A 12,541-nucleotide genomic window follows, 5' to 3' on the forward strand; every position below is an offset into this window, starting at 1 on the left:
ATAAATTGAGAAAGCATGGTTTTGTTTTTGTAACAAAAGCTGCTGTTGGATCTTGAAAGTAAAGATTTTTATATGTATATATAGAAATCTATCTGTATGAATGTCTAGCTGAGGCAGGGCCTTCAGCTATCATTTGGTTTATAAATAGGATTTAGTATTTGCATTTCCTAATGCCTGCACAGTTTCAGGTACTGGTTGTGTGAAAGTTCTGTAGATGAGTGCAAATTTAACAAAATGAAATTGTATGTGTAAAAATGTACGATTTTCACTTGTGAATTGTAAATTATAAATAAAAATATTTTGTTATAATAAAACAGTTGAGTTTATGTCCTCATCCTTGAGAAGCTCCAACATTCCCCAATCCCAGCCCTCTGAAGAAGCTGTGACACTACATTCTCACATAAGTGTTTGGTACAAGTCTCATCTGTGCTGTGAGCTCACACACATCTCCCTCCAGAGGCTGAGGCAGTGTTCATCCTGAGGACAGGCCACTGTCCCTGTCCACACAGGGCAGACCAGTCTCTCGGGTCCACCCATCCCTCAGGTGGCCAGACACATCCAAGTTTGGGATGACAATTGTCTGCATTGACTGCCTCTGCACTGTGTTGTCCCTGAACAGTGGGGACTGTGTGGGGATACTTCCTGCTAGACACAGCCATGTTTCTGCCCCTTGGCCTGGACCTTGTCTGCTGACACCAATGTGTCTTCTGGTATCTGGAGGGTAGAATCTGGGGCAGATCTAAAATGCACAGAATAGCTCACAACAGCAGATTCTCCTACGCAATGTCTATGGCCAAGGTGAAGGCCAAGAAGCCTTGACCTGGACAAAATGAGATCAAATAACCATCAGATTTCCCTTGGTCTCTGGAGAATTCTTTGTTTGATCCAAAGTTTATTTTAAATTATTTAAGTCACAACAACAGCAACAACAAAAAAACAGTAATAGGATAGAGTAGATTTTCTTGATCATTGAATCTTGGATGCAGAAAGCAGCATCCAGAACTGAGTAGCCCCTGTGGACTTAGCAGTCCCAGAATGAGCAGAACTTTAAAAGCTCCCACTGGGAGCAGCAACAGCTGGAGAATCAGAACTGGTGAGACAGGCAGGGCATCATTACATCACAGGTAGCAGATACCCCAGAGGGCCAGCTTGAGCACCAAGGGTCTGTGCATTGTCTGCTGTGAAGAAGCCACAATGAGGAGATCACAATCAGTCAGAGTGTGTGTGGGAGCTGGACCGAAATGGTTTGAGGCTATGTTCTACAACCTTGAGGGCAAAGTGGAGATGCCATGGGAGAGGTGAATGACAGGCAGTGATGGTGGCTTGGAGATTGCTGCCAGAAGCTTTGGACCATAGCACCAGAGTATGTCTGTCAGCAGCCAGGGGAAGGTGATGCCAGAGGGTGCACCCCACATGGGCCAGGGAGCAGGTACCTTCCAATCTGAGTGTGTATGCATTTAGGGAACACCAAGTTCCTTGTGGAGATGAGGCAGCATCCCCAAGAATGGAAGCCTGGTGGAAGCAGTGCTGTAGATGGAAGGCAGACTGCTGGTGAAGGGTCCAGGTATGGAGAGAAAAGCAAAGCTTTTGTGCTCAGAGTCTGATTCCCAGCAGCAGCACATGAACTGGTAAATGACATTACTCCAGGATGAATGTCAGATGACCATAAGGCAGCACACAGAGGATGCAAGGCCACCAGCAGTGCAGGTAACAGGACCAGCATGCAAATGGAAGGCTCATAGGGACAGGGAGGCAACTTGAGCCCATGCAGCAAAGGAGATTGAAGACCCTCAGGCCCAAGGGATGGTACTGTAAAACCAAAAGGGTTGGAGTCAGTAGCCAAAGCCATGCAGCCTGTGTTTCCTGTCTGTGAACAAATACATGGCTCCCTTAAGAGACAGCTTCCTGGTTCATTCTGGCCGCACAGAGAGCCATTTGGAAGAGGTCTGTAGCTACTCAGCTATGGTGACTCAATCTTTGTCCCATTGGGAAAAATTTCTTTAGGGCATCGCTAGCAGGCCATAAAGTGCCTCTGAAGCTGAGAGCAAAAATTTTAGAGACTCTTGTGTGAACTGGGTTGTTGCATTCAAGGGAACTGCAACAAATTTTTGGTTGTGGGTCTCTTTATATTTAGAACTTTTTGCTTCAGATTCATTATGACTTGGACAGCTCTACAGAAATTTCACGGCAGCAGAGGAGCCAGGCCCATTTCTTGAGATTTCAGTGGAAATTTTACGGTAGTATGAAAACTGACTGTTTGAACTTTTCAGAGTTAAGAAATGGATTGAAAAAGAGTGGTTCATTGCAATGGGACAGTTTTGACTTCACACACACACACACACACACAACACACACAAAATCAACTGTGATGACTTACAAACTGTTTTGTGTAGAAATGTAACTGTTTGTGTAAAAATAAATCTGTTTTTTGTAACAATAGAGAAGTTTGTTTTTTCTGCCCAGGCTCAAGATGAAGCTTCAGAAAATATAATGTAAAAGAGATTTGTTCTATTCTTCAGTCTATTTAATTTTAGAAAATGTACTGATGAGTAGAAGTTGGGATATAAAATATTTGCTCTTGGATTAGAGCAGCTCAAATGCAAAAACACTTTCTTGTTCTTTGTATGGATAATGTTAGCCTGTATTAATGTACCCTATGTTTTGTTTGCAAGAAATACAAAAAGTTCTGTTCGATGTTTGGTATATTTATGAAGTGTAAATAGTTCTATTAAGAGTTTCCTTCTGGATGTAAGTTTGTGAGAATTGTATTTGTGTATAGTAATATTCATATGAGAATTGTAATGTCAACCTGTTAATGTGAATGGTGATGCCAAGGATTCCTTAGATTTGATGTGGTTACATCAGGGGTTTACTGATTTTAAAAAGTGCTTGATGTAGGTAAAACTGCTATAGACATCCTAGACCTGTTGAAAACAGCCATTCTATCTTGATCATCCTCTACTCCTTTATTAGGAGGCATAGCAGCCCTAAAGGAACAGGTGTATTGCTGTGATTATTCCAGCTACTTATAAGCTCTTAGGGAATGCTGACTAGAGTCGAGTTCTGCACCCTCACTTAAGATCTTTGTATTATTAAGAAGGGGGAATTTGTAGGGGCTACTGAGGCTCCCTTGGTGAGACTTTACTCAAGGTCAGAAAATCTGAGCTTGCTTTAACCAGCAGGTCTGTAGAATGAGATGCTTTGCCCACATGGGAGGTTACCAGGTATTTTGCAGGGTCTACACTTGGCTGTACATTGTGCTTTGATCTTTAAAGTGGAAGGATTTTGCCTCTCCCCTTGGTAGTCTATAAATTACCAGTATAATAAAACTTGAGGAGACATGGTATTGACTCTGGCCCACCCAAAGCTATTCTGTATCTCTGTCTTTCTCTGCATCTCTGCCTATATTTCTATCTAATATTTTCTCATTGCGCTACCTCTCCCAAGAACCCTTCAACAGGGTGGAACTATCCTCCCACATTGGTGGAGCCAATGATGACTTCAGGTGCCATGGAGTTGCAGGTGGTTGTGAGCTGCCTCAGTGGAGTGCTGAGAACTGACTTCATTCCTCTGAAAGAACATCAAGTGTTCCTAAATGCTGAGACATCTCTCCACCTCCTGTTTCATTTATACATTGTGTGTGTGTGTGTGTGTGTGTGTGTGTGTGTGTGTTCTGTTTTGCCTGCATGTATGTATGTACCACATGTGTGCCTGGTGCATATGAAGGCCAGAAGAAGGCATTGGAACTTCTGGGATGGAGGTATAGATTTTTGTGCCTGCCATGTAGATAATGGAATTTGAACCCAAGTACATAGAAGAACAGAAAATGCTATGAGCTCTTCTATCATCTCCAGCCCTAGTTTTGCCAAACTCCCACCTCAAAGGGATCTGATGTTCTTTCTGGCCTTAAATGCATCCACAAATAAAGAATACACAGAGGCCCACTGACACAAATATATAGAAAGCCTTGTTTTTTTTAATGGAAGGGAAGTAGAGGAATGGGTAGGCATGTTTTCATGACTTTAAGGCTCTGGCCTTCACACCTCATTTAATTTTTCCAGAGAGAATAATTTATCTCAACTGCTGTCTTGGATGAAAAGCAATCAGTAATAGTGATCCACAACCAATTAGATTTTCCTGTAGACTTTTTGTTGTTGTTAGTTTATTTTAGATTATTTTCCAATCTTGCAAGATTTGTTGACCTTAGTTACTCCTGAATGTTTTTTCTTCTGACAAGTCTCTTACCCGACTAAGCCATCGTCAGAAAGTCTGGAATGTAAGATAGCCAACAGATGCCATTTGACTTAGTCTTGTCTAGGGCTGGAGGTAGAGATGAGGGTCTCACACTAACACAGGTTATCCTGGAACCTGCCTCCTGAGAGCTGGGGTTACAGGCATGGACTACAACATCTGGCTAAGGCATTCAGAAAACAAAGATTAGCAGATGGTTAAAATAGGTGTTTAGTATACTAAAGAAGGGTAAAGTGCTAACTACCCAAATAAGAGGCCTTGCATTATAATCTCATATATGTAACTGCACCCATATAGAAATCTGGGCACACTCCTGTGTACTTGTAATTCCTGAGCTGAGGAAAGGGAGACAACAGGATCTAGTAATTTTCTGGTCAAGGAGTCTGGCTGATTCAGAGAGATCCAGATTCACTGAGAGACCTTGTCTCCAAAAGATTAAGGTGGGGGGAGAGAGAGAGGAAGATACAAAACATCAACCCAACCTCACACACACACACACACACACACACACACACACACACACACACACACACACGAACATGCATACATTATACACAGATTGCTCAAAAAGTTCTGGGAACTGAAAATAATATCCATTTCAAGTACAGTATTTGATTTTCAGTTCATAAAAGTCCTAGATAAATAAAATCATGGGTTATTTTGTGTGGATTCATTTTGCTTATATATACATACACATGAACAAGCATATCATAATCTTTTTTTTTTTTTTGACACAGAGTTTCTCTGTATAGCCCTGGCTTCCATCAACCTCACTGTGTAGAAGAGGGTGGCCCCAAACTAAGATCCACCTTCCCCTGCTTCCCTAATACTGGGATTAGAATTTTAACACACCACCCTCAGCCAACCTTTTTTATTTTTCATTTTACATTTTTATTTGGGGTGGTGGCATGTGGAGGTCAGAGTAAGGACTACTTGTGGGCTACTTGTGGGAGTGAGTTCTGTTCTTCCCCCATATGGGTACCTGGGATGAAACTCAGATCCTTGGTAGCAGATAGATTTACCTACTGAACCACTTGAAAATGCAGCAAACAAAACAAAACAAAAAAACCCAACATATTAGGACAGAAACCCATACATCCGTGATGCAGGCTATGAATCATTTTCTCCTACAAGATTATAGTGATGCTTTTCATGTATTTTTTTGTTTTTTGGTTTGTTTTGTTTTTTTGAGACAGCATTTCTCTGTGTGGCTCAGGGTTTTGTGGAAGTCACTCTGTAGAGCAGGCTGGCCCCAAACTCAGAGATATAACTTCTTTGCTTTCCATCTGCTGCAATCTAAGGTATGTGCCACCACTCCCCAGGGATGGGAGGATTTTTTAAAAACTAATTTTTTTTTATTTAATGTGTTTTTCCTGCATGTATGTCTGTGTGAAGGTACTGGGTGTCCTGAAACTGAGTTACAGGCAGTAGTGACCTGCTTGTTGGTGCTAGGAATTCAATCCAGAACCTCTGGAAAAGCAGCCAGTGCTCTTACCCACTGAGCCTTTTCTCCAGCCCTAACACAGTGGTTTTAGATGTCATTCTCTTCCAACACAACACAGCAAGGAACTGACTAAATGTCCCAATGTTAGTATCCTACATCATAATGGGTTCAGAACAAGTACTGGTGGACTTAAATGTTTAAGAATTATTATATAAAATGTCTTATTTTGTTAATGTATATATGTATTGCTCTTGTGATCTGGAGGATTTTCATGTTATTGTTTGCTTTCCCTAAATTCATGTATACCATTCTATTGTCAATTTATTAAAACCGTTGTTTTCTGTATGTGTTCGTGACTCATTTCTGATGAAATTATCTAGCTGCCCACCAACTGGTTTTGTGCTTCCTACTCAGAATTGCATGGCATAGCATCAGGGTTACATGGGAAACGAAATAGATAGAAATGTAAATTTTGCAAATTCAAAAGCTCTCTAAGGGCTCAGTGGATGAAAACACCTGCCACCAAGCCTGATGACACCAGTCCTGCAAGCTGTCCTCTGACCTCTAGAGGAGCTAGCACACACATAGTTCATATATATGTATAAATCAATTAACGAAAAATCCAATATTTTTTTGAATTTTACTATGTAGTTCTCTCTGGCTTGGAAATCCATTTAGATCATGTAGTGTAAAACATAGATATCCTCTGGCTTTGCCACCTGAGTGATTTTTTTTAAATTTTTAATTTTTTTTTATTTTTATTTTGCAATACAATTCAGTTCTACATATCAGCCATGGATTCCCTTGTTCTCCCCCCAGCCCTCCCCCCCATTCCCACCTCCTCCAGGGCAAAGCCTCCCCCGAGGACTGAGATCAACCTGGTAGACTCAGTCCAGGTAGGTCCAGTCCCCTCCTCCCAGGCCGAGCCAAGCAACCCTGTATAAGCCCCAGGTTTCAAACAGCCAACTCATGCAATGAGCACAGGACCCGGTCCCACTGCCTGGATGCCTCCCAAACAGATCAAGCCAGTCAACTGTCTCACCCATTCAGAGGGCCTGATCCAGTTGGTGACCCCTCAGCCATTGGTTCGTAGTTCATGTGTTTCCGTTTGTTTGGCTATTTATCCCTGTGCTTTATCCAACCTTGGTCTCAACAATTCTTGCTCATATAAACCCTCCTCATTCTCGCTAATTGGACTCCCAGAGATCCACCCGGGGCCTAGCCATGGATCTCTGCATCAATTCCCTCAGTAGTTGGATGAGGTTTCTAGCACGACAATTAGGGTGTTTGGCCATCCCATCACCAGAATAGGTCAGTTCGGGCTGTGTCTCAACCATTGCCAGCAGCCTGTTGAGTGCTGGTTTTTAAATGTCTGGACCACAATGCCTAGCATAATAACATTTTTAAAGCACTCTTTTAAAAATGTTTGAAGTGTAAAATATACTTGTTATATTCAAATCCTGATGATATGAGAAAATGTAGGGGCTTAAGGGACAGATGTTCTGAAACAGAGAGTCCTTTAGGTGAGAGCCTCATATATTAAAACAAACAGCATGGTGGGGTTCTAAAGAGAATATTTCAGTTCATAAGACAAAGCAAGGTTTCCCTTAGTTCCCAAGAGATAGAAGAGACCCAGTGCCAAAAGGCAGCATACTTCCTTAATACATAGCCCAAAGGACAGACTTGTTTTCAGCCTGTTAACCTGATACCTGGGTAGCAAGGGGAAAGGGAAACCAGCTGGGGTTGCTGGCTATGAGGTGTGCAGCCTGATCTGAGATACTCACACCACATCAGTTTCAAATATGCCAGAAAATAGTACTGATCCTCTGAAGGGACTGGGGAGATAGTTCAGTAGGTCAGAGCACTTTCTTTGTCAGCAGGAGGATTCGAGTTCAAATCCCCAGCACCCACATAACAAGCTTCTCACTGCCATGTATGCTTGTGACTCAGCACTGTGGAGTAGACAAGGGTGGATTCCACAGCTTACTAACCATTCAATATAGCCAATGGGAAGTGTAAGTTTCAGGTGTGGGACATTCACCAGAGAATCTGCTGGGCCGATGTGCTAAGGTCTGGGGCCTTGTTCCACAGATTGTATTTCAAAATAGAAATGTGGAAAGAGATAGCATACACTCAATGTCCTCTGGCCTTCACATGTGCATGCTCACAGGTGGAAACACCACACAAATGATATTTTCCAAATCCTCATTTTGGTTGCAGAAATGGTTAAGATCACTTGCTACACTTCCAGAAGACCAAGGTTAAATTCCAGGTATCCACATGGTGGTTTCCACCCTCTGTAACTCCAGATACAGAGGATCAAATGTCCTCTTCTGGTTTTGTGGTATGCAGACAAAACACCTCTACATTATAGCACTGCCTACTTCCACCATCAAAAATTCACAACACAGCTTTGTGGCTAAATTTAAAGAGGTTATACAATTTCCAGTAATATATTGTGTAAGAATATATACATAAGTTAACAATTCGAGGGTAGAAAACTTCTAAAAGCCTGGTAATGTATAAAATATGGGGCAAAATTAAGTGAGGGTTGTAGGCGAAAGAAGAGATTAGTTAAGAACAGTGGTTCAAAATACCCAATTATTCAATTAAAAAACTGGGTGCAGATCTAAACAGAGACATCTCAACAAAAGAATCTCAAATGGCCAAGATATACTTAAGGAATTGTTCAACATCATTTGTCATCAGGAAATGCAATTATTTATTTCACTGTGTTTTTTTTTTTTTTTTTGTGTGTGTGTGTGTGTGTGTGTGTGTGTGCTGCTGTCGCTGCACAACATGCATGCAGTGCCCACGGTGACCACAAGATGGGGGTAGATACCTGGAATCATGGCCAGAGAGAATTGTGAGCCACATTTAGGTGCTGGAGCTTAACAGCCATCTCTCTGGACCCTGAGTTTAGAATTCATAAGAGAAACTAAAGACTCTAATGTAGAACAGATAGGAAAGCTTTGGGGAACAGACAGATTTATCCTCAGTGAGACCTCAAGCAGAGCAAAGGGAAGCCTTCAGATCCACAGATCCAACCATTGACAATGTAAAAACAGGTTTTAGGCATGACCACACCCTGCTGCAAAAAGAGATTCTTAAGTATGGTACAGCATGCAAGTGAACATCTGAGAAGGAACCAGCACATCTCTGCCTTGAGTTTGGGGATTGCAATTGATCAAATCCTTGTATGGAGAGAAGGTGTGACAGTTATATCCAATGTCAAATACCCACCCCTCCACAGGCTAAGAATGAGGCCACCTCCAAAACCTCTATGGACAAGAGGGCAGGAGATGACTTGGCTCAGATCTAAGATTTTACAACTATCCCGGCAGGAAGAGAGATTCTCTTTTTTTTTTTTTTTTTTTTTATTGGCTGGCTTTTTGAGAAAGGGTTTCTCTATGTAGCCCTGGCTCTTCTGGCATTGGCTCCATAGACCAGGTTAGCCTTCAATTAAGAGAGTTGCCTGTCGCTGCCTCCCAAGTACTAGGATTAAAGGCATACACCACCATTACCCTGCCTTATATCTCCTTATTCTTTAATGTACATGTTCTTCTCTGTAATAAGCCCCTAATATACATGAACATGTTAAAAAAGAGAGGAAACCTACTGGTGTGGGTGTGGATAAACACACCAGCATGTCCAGACAAGGTGGACACTTTTTGGTCCCTGAACCCATCCACCTTGTCTAGAGTTGGTCTCCAGATGTATCACTGAAACATAAAATTCCTGGAGTCTTTTCTTTTACCATGACTCAGTAAGATGGTTGCATGAATTAGCCTCAGGGTTTTGATTAGATTGCATAATATTTAAAGGTTCAATTTGTTTTCTGCAAGAGTATAGTATTCAGTGATCCCTGCACACAAGGCCATGGAATACATTTTATTTTTCTAGGCTTTAGAATCCATTGGAATCTTTTTGTTAAGAGTTTTGTTAGTTTTGTCTAGTTTTTTTTTTTTTTTGTTTCAGTTTTTGTTTTTTGAGACAGGGTCTCCCTGACTAGTCCTGGCTGACCTGAAACTCACAATATAGATTCCCAGGCTGGCCTCAACCTCACAGAGATCCACCTGCTTCTTCCTCCCGAGTGCTGGGATTACAGGTGTGCACCACAAGCCCAGCCTTGTTATTATTTTGAGACAGAGTCTCACACTGCACTGGAACTTAGTATCTAGCCCTGTTTGGCTTCTAACTCACAGCAATCCTCCTTCCTCAGCCTTCTGAACACTGAGTTTATAGACATTAGGCACCACACCTGCCTTCAGTGATGGATTCCTACAGATGGGGATTTGCTGTTACAGGGGAGAGTGACCTTTGAGGACATCACTGTGAACTTCACCCCAGAGGAGTGGCAGGGTTTGAACCCTGAGCACAGAAACTTGCATAGGGTCACAACCCTCATGTCCTGTGTTGTGGAGTCTTGTGAGCTGACTCCTGAGCACCTAGGTAGGCCCAACATGGTGCCCTAAGTGTAAGATGGAGTCACCCTTCTGTAGCCAACACTTTGCACAGGACAGGACCCAGGGTTATGGAACACCTATGGGAGGTGCCAGCTCTTAGGGAAGACACCCACTTTGGAGGCAGACAATTATTTGTGGCTTGGATAAGCTCCTTTCTATTAGCTTAATGCTCAGTAAAATGGCCAAAGGAATCCAGAAGTTCTAGACAGCCAGGATGAGTTACCAGAAGAGTTACAGACCCTTAAAACTAGAAGGCAGGAGAAGGGAGGCAACCTGAAGTCAGGTGGGTGTTCACATATGTAACACCAGAAGATGGCGCTAGTCAGCCTGGACTACATAGTGAACCCCTTGCTCAAAAGCAAAATCAAAGGCCATCAAGATAATTCATGTGAGGAAGGTGCTTGCTGCCAAGCCTGACAACCTGAGTTCAATCCCAGGGACCCACATGCTGGAAGAATTTCGGTGACTCCCACGGTTGTCCCTAACCTCCACACATGTGCACATAATAAATATAGTATATATTTTTAAAAATACACAAATGAGCTGGGTGGTGGTGGTGCACGCCTGTAATCCCAGCACTTGGGAGGCAGAGGCAGGTGGATCTTTGAGTTCCAGGCCAGCAGTTCTACAGAGCTAGTCCGGGACAGGCTCCAAAGCTACAGAGAAACCCTGTCTCGAAACCCCTCCCTAAAAAAAATACATAAATGAAAATCTGCAACCTGGTACCTGGGCCAGGTAAAAAAGAAGATTTGTCCTCAACCCTCCCATTCCCCAAGCCATCTGATAAACAACCTACACACTGCTTTTATTGGTGACATTCAAAGCCAAGGTGTAGGAGGGAGAAAGACAAGGGGAATGGAAGGAATGAAGTGACCTAAGGCCACACATTCCCATGATGGGCGGCAATGCTTCATGACCAACACTGAGGGTGTGTTTCTGGGCTGCTTGGGAGGTCTCCCACAGACTGTGCTATCAGCAGGCAAAAATGCCATGTAACAATTCATGGGGATAGAGGAGAGGAGAATTGGTACCTACCTCTCCCCTTCCTCCCCTCCACTGAAGTTCTCCCCATGAATATTAATTTCCTCACAAGGCTTGATTTTGGTGGCCCTATTGAATGTCAAATGCCCTGTCCTACAGTGGGGCACACCATAGAAGACTTGGGTAGAGAAACTCTGGGTGTCTGAGTGGTGAAGGCTTTTTCTCAAAAGCAAAACCAAACCAAAGCCATTATGATGGTTCATGAGAAAAAGGTGCTTGCTGCCAAGCCTGACACCCTGAGTTCAATCCCAGGGACCCACATGCTGGAAGAATATCAGTGACTCCCACGGTTGTCCCTGACTTCCACACATGTGCACATAATAAATATTATATATTTTTTTAAAAATACATGAATGAAAATCTGCAACCTGGTACCTGGGCCAGGTAAGGAAGAAGTTATGGTGAGATTTGTCCTCAGCTCTCCCATTCCCCAAGCCATCTGATAAACAGCCTACACACTGCCTTTATTGGGGACATTCAAAGCCAGGTATAGGAGGGAGAATATCAAGGGAAATGGAAGGAATGAAGTCACCCAAGGCCACACATTTCTGTGATGGGCATTGCTTGATGACCAACAATGAAGGGTGTGTCTGTGGGCTGCTTGGGAGGTCTTCCACAGTCTATCAGGGGGCAAAAATGCCTTGCAACAATTCCCGGGGATAGAGAAGAGAATTGCTACCTGCCTCTCCCCTACCTCCCCTCCACTGAAGTTCTCCCCATGAATACTAATCTCCTCACAAGGTTTGATTTTGGTGACCCATGGAATGCCAGATGCCATGTCCTGCAGAGAGGCATTCTGTAGAAAACTTTGGAAGAGAGATTCTGGGTGCATGAGTGGTGAAGGCCAGAGAGAGTCTGATGTAGAGCATGATGTGTCTAGTACCTTCTAGCACTAAGATATCTTTCCCATGGTCTGGCCCTGGAAACTGTGGAATACCCTGGGAGAGAGCATGGGTTGCATAGTGTAGGTATGACAGTGTTTCCTGCTAGGGATTGACAAGAGAAAAGAACTTCTAATTAATCCAGTCTATGGCTCCATCTTCTCATCTGGCTAAATGGCGGAAGTGAGTAATCCCTGAGAAGCGAGGGCACCAGAGTTTGAGGAATTCACGATGGTGTCAAAAGCTTCATGTGGGCTTCCCCATCACTTCCTGTCTCCATCTGAACTTTTACCTACCCCAGAGATGACCCAGTCTTGGGCAACAGGGTTTTGGGTTTGAGAATCCAGGAAAGGGAGCTAAAGCCACTGACCAGAAGCAAGAGGACCACCTCTCTGTCCATCTGTCGGTCCACTGTTGGTCTTAGGTGTTGGGAAATCTGGCACGCGCTGATGAGTGTG

Source organism: Peromyscus eremicus, chromosome 1 (genome assembly GCF_949786415.1).
Source record: "Peromyscus eremicus chromosome 1, PerEre_H2_v1, whole genome shotgun sequence".
Lineage (NCBI taxonomy): Eukaryota > Metazoa > Chordata > Mammalia > Rodentia > Cricetidae > Peromyscus > Peromyscus eremicus.